At 33.2% G+C, this 8065-nt stretch overlaps 1 protein-coding gene across 5 annotated transcripts in view; it reads right to left on the reverse strand.

Annotated features, from left to right (window-relative positions):
* Positions 1–8065, reverse strand: part of emb (exportin-1 emb) — a 97051-nt gene that overhangs the window by 78554 nt on the left and 10432 nt on the right. The gene's annotated exons all lie outside the window — the stretch shown is intronic.

Raw genomic sequence — 8065 nt, forward strand, 5'->3', positions numbered from 1 at the left:
CCAAAAACAACAAGAGTACCACAGCATTAGCGCAACACCTGACGGAAAACAAACATACAGCTGATTTTGACAATGCAAAGGTTTTGGACGTGGAGAACAGAACGAGAAGAAGGATGACATTAGAAGGGTTGCGCATACAACAAAAAATAACTGAAGCAATGAACTTCAAAGAAGACGTAGATAATATAAACTGTGCATATGCGACTTCAATTACACACAATGTCTGAGGTTTGACGATGAAGGATGTGCAGTGTTGTTTAACGTGTCTTAATGTTTTAAATACGTTTAATTTATGTTGTGATAATTTTATTGCTTAATATTAAAGTAAGTGTAATTAGTGTTAAATTATTTTGTATTGTCTTATTTGCTCCTTGTAATAATTATTCGTTATTATTATGTTTTTCGTATTTATAAATATATAGACTCCCTGAAGAAGACGCGAATATGCGTCGAAACGCGTAGGAGAAGAAGCAAACACTTGTTTTATTCAATATAACCGGCCAAAAAGCTCCAAACCCAATAGCATTGTTTTAATTTCATTATTAATTTCTACCTTGAAATATTTCTTATCTTTTTCAATACGGTTGCCAGACGTACTGATTTTTTCAAATTTCGTACTGATTTTATTCATTCCTTCAATCAGTACGCTAATGTCCTGATTTTTTTAAATTTGTACTGATTTGTACTGATTTTTCAATTCTGAGCAATCGAATTTGTAATACAGTTCTTCCCACCGAGCTTGGTACACGGTAACTCGGTGATCGGTAATTTTTGCCCATGTATTTTGTTTGTGTAATATTATTTAACACAAACAAAATACTTTACGATTTGCTTAAGATTTTTACATAACGTTGCAACTTTCTTAAAATTTACTGTAAAAAGTAAGAAGAAAATAATTTAATTATAGTTGACTTGTTTTCGGTAATGTTTGATATGCGCAAGGAATCTATATATTAATACGCTAACATGAATTTTGTCTCCGTTCGTTTGGTGATTCTACCGAACCGATTTCCAAACCAAGAACACCATTTGAAAGGCATTTTTCTGTAGATGAGCAGAGTTTTTTATGGTTTCAAAATTGGTTGAAAATTACGGCCTAAACCGTCGTTTGAACATTTCTGTATTTGTGCATAGATGTTGCTGCAATATGTTCAATTTGACACGTTTCGCATGTTGTTTCACTTCGCATTTGAAATTTAGCTTTGAAATAAAGATAAATATGAAGATGAAGAAATAAATGATAATGATGAAGTCAAAAAAAGAAGGCAAAAGTGATGAAACAGACGAAAATGGAGACGAATTAGGGTAACTGAAAGGGTAAGAAAATTTCTTGAATTTATGAAGTGAAACTTCTTTAGCGGCAGTTGGTTGGGAGTATATTAATAAAATAAATTGAAGGGGAATAATGCGCATGGAAATGGTACTCAGCAGTTTAGCGGTTTGAGAATATAAACAAAAACAAAGATGCCTAGAGATACAGGCAAAAACGAAGATCAAGGTAAATTTAAACACTTTAAGGTAAAGGTGAAGAGGAATATGCAAAAATAAAGATAAATATGAAGAAAAGGATGAGGATGAAGATCGATATTGTTATCGATATGAAACTCGATATTGTTATCAATATAATAATCGATATTGTTATCGATACAATGATGGTTATTGTTATCGGTATAATAATCGAAAAATAATTTATTTTGTTATCGATTTAGTAATTGATATTGTTATCGATATGTATAATAATCGATAATGATGACTGTGATATTTATCGATAAATTAATACATTTTGCAAGTTATATTTTTCTATATGTTAATGGATATTGTTATCGGTATTTTTATCGACACAGTTATCGACAGGGTTATCGATATATAATCGGAACATGGAATGTGATCACATTACATGACATCGCATCACATTAGATCACATGATATGATGTGACATCACATGATATTACATCATATAATATGATATCACATCACACGATATGCCCCGTGAAATCCTATGCCACATCATATTATATGGCATGATATGAAATCACATGACTTGACATCACATGATATGACATCGTATGGCATGACGTGGCATCACATGATATGACATCACAAGGTATGACATCATATGGCATGACATGACATCCTATCACATCACATCCTATCACAACACATAAAATCACGTCACATCTTATCACGAAAAAGAAAAGGATAAAAGCAAAGATGAAGACCAAGAATGATAGAATACAAGATTGCGCATTCCTGCGAGTGATGACGTCAAGATAGCAACGAATAGGAAAGAGTAATTGGAGATGGAGGAGAGAAAGAGTGTTAACTGTCAAACCATGGGGGTCGCCATATTTACATACATATAAACATCTCTGCATACATACAAACAGTTTGCTAAAATGACGTCACACGAACAACTGATTCTGTCAAATTCGCCAAGAACAAAGTAGCGGTACTGCTGATTGCGCCACCTCTGTCTCCCTACATCGTGGATGAAGACCAAGGTAAATTTAAACACTTTAGTTTTCTAAGGACAGAGGGGAGTATGTATGCATGTATATGAAAGATTAACAAGATAAATGTCGGGATAAATGAAAGTATAAAAATTAAGATNAAAAAATTAAATAATTGAATGGCTTTGCCTACAACTTACAATTCGTTTTTCTCAATTTACCGATTCAATTTAGATACTCTTTTTGGCGAATTCTTAGTATTTCAAAGTTTTAGCGCAGTTGAAAAAATAATTTAAGCCATGAGGAAATACGGATGCAGTCCTTAAATAGAGGTCTCTTTCCACCGTTTGAANTGATATTACATCATATAATATGATATCACATCACACGATATGCCCCGTGAAATCCTATGCCACATCATATTATATGGCATGATATGAAATCACATGACTTGACATCACATGATATGACATCGTATGGCATGACGTGGCATCACATGATATGACATCACAAGGTATGACATCATATGGCATGACATGACATCCTATCACATCACATCCTATCACAACACATAAAATCACGTCACATCTTATCACGAAAAAGAAAAGGATAAAAGCAAAGATGAAGACCAAGAATGATAGAATACAAGATTGCGCATTCCTGCGAGTGATGACGTCAAGATAGCAACGAATAGGAAAGAGTAATTGGAGATGGAGGAGAGAAAGAGTGTTAACTGTCAAACCATGGGGGTCGCCATATTTACATACATATAAACATCTCTGCATACATACAAACAGTTTGCTAAAATGACGTCACACGAACAACTGATTCTGTCAAATTCGCCAAGAACAAAGTAGCGGTACTGCTGATTGCGCCACCTCTGTCTCCCTACATCGTGGATGAAGACCAAGGTAAATTTAAACACTTTAGTTTTCTAAGGACAGAGGGGAGTATGTATGCATGTATATGAAAGATTAACAAGATAAATGTCGGGATAAATGAAAGTATAAAAATTAAGATAAAGGAAAACTAATTAAGATAAATGTAATTATAGCGAAAAGGGTATATGTAGGTAGGTAGGGATAAAGGTAGAATCAAGATAAAATTCACCTTAAGGTTATAACGTTATAATAACTAGCCTGTCGTTATACTCACTTATGTTTTATTGAGCCGTTTCTCAGCAGAGCTATTAAAGGACTGAGAAAGCGCTTGGATTTATTGAAATAAATTCTGTTAACGAAAATGATTAAGTTAGCGAAATTTATCAAAGTGTCTAATTATCGAAATTTATCGGCTGGAATGTATCAGTTATATTCCAAGTCCTGCCAAAGATCTTCAAAGATATAAAAAATTTAAGTCAAGGTTTAGTTCCAAAACTGGAGATTTTCCGGCAAGTAACGTGCTAAGTTAGAAAACCTCTCCAAGGGTCTTAAAAAACTAGAAGAACGGTCGAATTTCGACAGTAGCTGGCACTCTAGTTAATATAAAATCGTTTTATGGGCATATTGCGGGTCATTATCTACCAGAGGGCTGACATTTTTTGTCGAATGTTGTTAGTTATCTCGAAAATAACTTTCAGTTTAAAAACAAAAAAAAATTAAATAATTGAATGGCTTTGCCTACAACTTACAATTCGTTTTTCTCAATTTACCGATTCAATTTAGATACTCTTTTTGGCGAATTCTTAGTATTTCAAAGTTTTAGCGCAGTTGAAAAAATAATTTAAGCCATGAGGAAATACGGATGCAGTCCTTAAATAGAGGTCTCTTTCCACCGTTTGAAAAATATGTAATTTTGTTTTTTCAATACCACGTTCAAACGAAGCACCTGAGAGGAACTAACTTAAATATAAAGTTTGCTTCCTGGCGAAAAGAGCGAAACCGACTTCTAATTAAAATTTTAGAAAGTGAACTTCAAATTAAAAGTAATATTAAAATATGTATAATGTTTAGAGTTCTTTGACTATTTAAACACTGAAAGTGGAAATGATCTCATTATTGCTATTAAAAAATGTCATGTATATAAAATAATTTATTGGCTCCTGCAATATTATAAAGGTATCTCGTACTACATGTTAATGTGTATACTCATATTAAAATGAATAACATTTTTATTTTTTATGAACAACATTTTATTTATAAACGGGTAAGGCTTCCTCAAGTGGGCCCCGCATTTACCAAGATTAATATTTTTCAATGATATCCAGGCAGCGCCGAGTTTTTTAGTCGAAAAGTACACTGTGTAAATTTTGTTGCAAAATTCCAAATAGTTTGTTTTTAATCAACAATTGAAAATTTTGCAGTGTTTTGGAAATTTAAATTTTTCTTTGAAAGTAAGTGTCCGAATGAAAAAATTTTTTTGGGTGCAGAGTTAAAAAACATTAAACTATACAATGAAATTGTTTGCGGTACAAATTTTTTTTTGCTTTTCTTGGTAAATAATAGTATAATCTTGGTAAATTTGGGGCCCACTTGTGGAAGCCTTACCCATACCAAGATATTATTAAAAACATGTACTCTGGCGTTTCCAAGTATTATCTGCTACTTACATTCATAATTTTGCTTGGAATAAAAGTGTACTGAAAAGTACTAATTTTTGTAGCATGAAAAAGTCTAATGTACTGATTTCGCGCCAAAAAAATTTGGCAACCCTANTTTTATGAACAACATTTTATTTATAAACGGGTAAGGCTTCCTCAAGTGGGCCCCGCATTTACCAAGATTAATATTTTTCAATGATATCCAGGCAGCGCCGAGTTTTTTAGTCGAAAAGTACACTGTGTAAATTTTGTTGCAAAATTCCAAATAGTTTGTTTTTAATCAACAATTGAAAATTTTGCAGTGTTTTGGAAATTTAAATTTTTCTTTGAAAGTAAGTGTCCGAATGAAAAAATTTTTTTGGGTGCAGAGTTAAAAAACATTAAACTATACAATGAAATTGTTTGCGGTACAAATTTTTTTTTGCTTTTCTTGGTAAATAATAGTATAATCTTGGTAAATTTGGGGCCCACTTGTGGAAGCCTTACCCATACCAAGATATTATTAAAAACATGTACTCTGGCGTTTCCAAGTATTATCTGCTACTTACATTCATAATTTTGCTTGGAATAAAAGTGTACTGAAAAGTACTAATTTTTGTAGCATGAAAAAGTCTAATGTACTGATTTCGCGCCAAAAAAATTTGGCAACCCTATTTTTCAACCACTCTAAAAGGCCCTTCATATGGCTGCTGCAGTGAATGCTTATTAATAACACGTACGAAAACAAATTTACAAGTTTGCAGATCTTTTGGAACATAAATGCCAGTGTTAGAATTTTGATGATGTTGTAAATTAGAATTAAAATTTTTAAAATGCTCGCGTAAACTACTTAAAACTTCAGACGAAGTTGACATTTTAGTATTTGAAACAACAAGTTCACCAGGAAGACGGTAAGTTCTGTCCAAAAACCATTTCAGCTGGTGGGGCTGAAATATCTTCTTTATATATTGACCGCAAACCCAATATAACTATAGGCAACTCATCATACCAATTTCTGGTCCCATTCCTGGCCATTAGCGACGATTTTAATTGCCTATGAAAGCGTTATACCATACCATTGCCCTGAGGATGATAAGAAGACGTTGTAATTTGGTGACCCCCTAATAATCTAGAAAGTTCTGAAAACAATTTGCATGTGAACTGAGTACCTTGATCTGTAGTGATCTTTAATGGTGCGCCGAAACGTGATACATATTCAGCAAATAACTTACTAGCAACCGTTTTTGCAGAATATCCCTTAAAGCATATACCTCTGGCCAGCGAGTAAACCTATCAACTATTGTCAAAAGATAACGATGACCTTTTCATACAGGTAGAGGTCCAACTATATCAATATGAATATGTTCAAATCTACTCTTTGGTATTGTAATTTTCTTAACTGGAGATTTAGTGTGACGAAAAAATGTATATTTCTGACAATCAATACATTCTTTAGACCATAAGTTCATACCTTGTTCATACTTGACCAATAATACTTTTTGACAATTAATCGACGTGTTGCCCTCGTACCAGGATGCGTAATTCCATGTAGCATAACAAAAACAGTTTTTCGTAAACTATTTGGAATGAATGGTATGGGATTTTCTCCTGACACTTCACACCAAATATAAAAATTTAGAATAGGAATTTTAATTAATTCAAGATTTCGAAATGTTTGTCCAGAAACAAGTTCAAGAAGTTCGTTGTCCTGTTGTTGTTCACTCTGCAAGGTTTTAAAATTAAGTTCTGCGTTATTAATCACTCCCACTTCAAACGCCCGCGATAACGTATCAGCCACAATATTTGCTTGACCCTTTATATACTGTATGTCATAAGTAAACTCTGCTATAAACTCTAAGTACCTTGTTTGTCTTGGACTGCGTTCGGTTTTCGAGTCAAGAGCAAAAATCAAGGGCTTATGGTCTGTAAAAACAGTAAACTGTCGTCCCTCTAATAGATACAGAAAATGTTTAATACTTAAATAAATTGCTAATAGTTCTCTGTCAAAAGCACTGTATTTGATTTCCCGTTGGATTTCGAAAAAACACGCAAATGGTTCAGACTTGTCATCACATTTTGTTGTTGCTATTTTATGTTGTTATTATTTGCTATTTTATGTTATTACTAGCTGTACCCTGCCACGCTTTGCTGTGGCATATTCCTGTTGCATGTTACTGATTAACGAAAGAAAGCATAAGTTTCAGATAAGTTTGATTTTGCAATACTTGTGTGTAGGTACACAATATTTTTAATTTTTCCATTCTCTACGTAAAGATCAAGGCTATCTGGTTTGCCGATACGCAACATAGATTTGTCCATGTGAGAAACAATCGGCATCTAAATCTAAACCCTACTTTTCCAAAGGTTGACCTTGAGCATTACTGATTGTGATTCCGGAAATCGAATTGGGATTTGCCATCTTATAAATTGAAATGGTGTATCGGTCGAAATCATGGAAATTCTTCACCTTTGAAAGGCCACGTTAAAATCTTTGCTTTCACTACTTTCTTCATCAATTTCTTAACTGCGAGTCGCGTGCCGTTGCAGAGTTTTGGCTGCTTAATATTCCGCAACATGATAATTGCCTATTTTCAGTTTCAGTATGTTGGGTAATCCCTGGAAGGTCAATCGAGTTCAAAAATTCCGTTGGATAATTAACTGCTTCATTATTTCCACAACGGTGTTTAACGCGTTGTTTGGTCGGCAAAAATGTATGGGATAAAAATTGCAGCAACTAAGAATTTCGAGTAAAGGATTGTATGCACGCATGCAGATATGTATATATGAACATACATATGTATATACACATATGTTTGTATATATTTATGTACATATTCTCATGCACAGAAGAATAGATTCGTGCTATTTTGACCAGTTTTATCTACTANTATATACACATATGTTTGTATATAATTATGTATATATTCTCATGCACAGAAGAATAGATTCGTGCTATTTTGACCAGTTTTATCTACTAGGAAGGCACATATGTGCACACATATCTATGTAGGCATACTGTTTTTAATGTTCAATAATTTCTTATAAAATTTCAACTTATACACTTAGGTCTCTTTTTATGCGGTTCTTTTTTATGCGG

This window comes from Rhagoletis zephyria, unplaced genomic scaffold, assembly GCF_001687245.7.
Source record: "Rhagoletis zephyria isolate East Lansing unplaced genomic scaffold, Rhagoletis_zephyria_1.1 Rzeph_scaffold_01471, whole genome shotgun sequence".
Taxonomy (NCBI): domain Eukaryota; kingdom Metazoa; phylum Arthropoda; class Insecta; order Diptera; family Tephritidae; genus Rhagoletis; species Rhagoletis zephyria.